Genomic DNA, 1,921 nt, shown 5'->3' with positions numbered 1-1,921 from the left:
ATGTGAAAGGAGACAAATCTTGGATATAAAACTTGGGGTCCCCATTTCCCCATTAATAAAAATTGACCATGGGTTTATCATTAACCTGAAAGTGACATCCCCTAGGATAGTAATATTCAAGGTAGAAGATAAATGCAATTCTAGCCCAGTATCTGCTTTCTGAAGTAGCCAAACTTCTGGCCCTAACCTACTTTTTCTCCTGGCAGGAATTAATTTCTTCCCTGCAGAAGGAAAGGGAGAAAAGGGTCAGAAATGTTTATTCTGCTTCCCTTTGAGCCACACACATACACACACATACGTTCTACATGTTGGGGGATAGCCCTCAATAAATTAAAATCATTGTTCTAGTAGTCTGACATAGACATGGACTTGAAAAATGATAAAGAAGAATGTGGAACCTTAGTATTTTTTATACAATTCAACAAATTCTGCTATAAAACATATTACTCACTTTAATTTTCATTCTAAGAACTATTGGTAAAAATAATGTGGGTACTTTAGTATAGCTGAATTTGCTTCTGCTTCTTTGTAATTCTCTGAAAGAAATTATGTTCATTTTTAAAAGTTATTTTTTGTAACATTTTATTTGTCAAATCAATGCAATATGCCCAGCTACCCTGGATTACCTGAATTAAACATATAAATTAGATGATGGGATTTTTTTAAAAAGAAATATTTAAAGAAGTCTTTCAAAGTCAATGTTTTTTTAAAATTTTGTTCAGTTCCAACAAGGACTAAAATAATTAGCACTCTTGCTGTCTCCTGCAGTTTTGCATATTGGTTGACTGCACATACTTCTCAATTGTTGAATGACTTCCCACTGCATTTACTTTGAATGTTGTGCTGACAGCTTTAACCAACCATAAAATGTTACAGTCAGAAAGCTTACAGAAACTTTCTGACCATTTTCCGAAGGCATTCAATATTGTCATAAACTACAAGTTCATTGTTCAGCATTTAAGTTTCCCCTGCACTGACTCCACAAAGGCTTTCTAAATTAAATTGAATGGACAGGAAAAAACAACAGCAACAACATCATTAATTAAGTTTCATTCTCCCCAACAAAGGAAATTTGAAACTCAAAAGGACAGAACAAGGGGTGAAATGTCCTTGCTGAAAAATTTAGACCAGGAATTTTCATCCACCCAAATGAAAGCAATCAAAAAATGCCTGAACCCTCATGAGCAGAACATACTCCAGTTGATAACCTATGAACTTCAGTGGAATTTGGTGGGGGTAATCTTCAGGAGAAGGCATAGCCACATGAGCCAAGTGAAAAAAAATCCATTTTGTTTTGCTTGCAAAAAGTAAGGTGGTTAAGTGTGCTTGACTCTGGAAACCTTTTGTAGTCTCTGTCTCCATGTAACAGGCTCTTTACTGATGTAGATTGCTTAATGAAATCTAACAGACTTTCAAGCTCTTATATCTTAATAAGATATTATTTTAGATCCCTGCACTTCAATGATACCAATATCAATGGGTAGGCAGCAAAAGAGTAAGGCTTCCGTTCTCCTCATTGAACTTGTTTATGCAAATGTCTTCTCTTATTTTTCCCTTAATCTTCTTAAATCTTTCCCCAAGACACTAAATTCAATAATATCCCTACCATTTCTACTAGAAACATAATTCATATATCACTAGTATGAGTTAGAGTTGCTAAGGTGTCAGAGATTATTTAATATTTATTGAGGATATTAAGTAGATACCTGAAACTCAAAATGTCTAAAATTTAACTCTTTATCCTTCTCAAATCTTCTCCCATTCCTAAGCTCTATGTTACTGTTAAGGAGACCATTATCCTTTCAGTCACTCAAGCTAGCAACTTAGATGCCACCCTTGACTCCAGATTCTCTCATTCCACATATCCAATTGATTTTCTTTCTTTCTTTCTTTCTTTCTTTCTTTCTTTCTTTCTTTCTTT

Source organism: Petaurus breviceps, unplaced genomic scaffold (genome assembly GCF_028583685.1).
Source record: "Petaurus breviceps papuanus isolate PSGF00001 unplaced genomic scaffold, PetGlider_PUasm1.0 79, whole genome shotgun sequence".
Taxonomy (NCBI): Eukaryota; Metazoa; Chordata; class Mammalia; order Diprotodontia; family Petauridae; genus Petaurus; species Petaurus breviceps.
Note: the sequence above shows the minus strand (reverse complement) of the source record.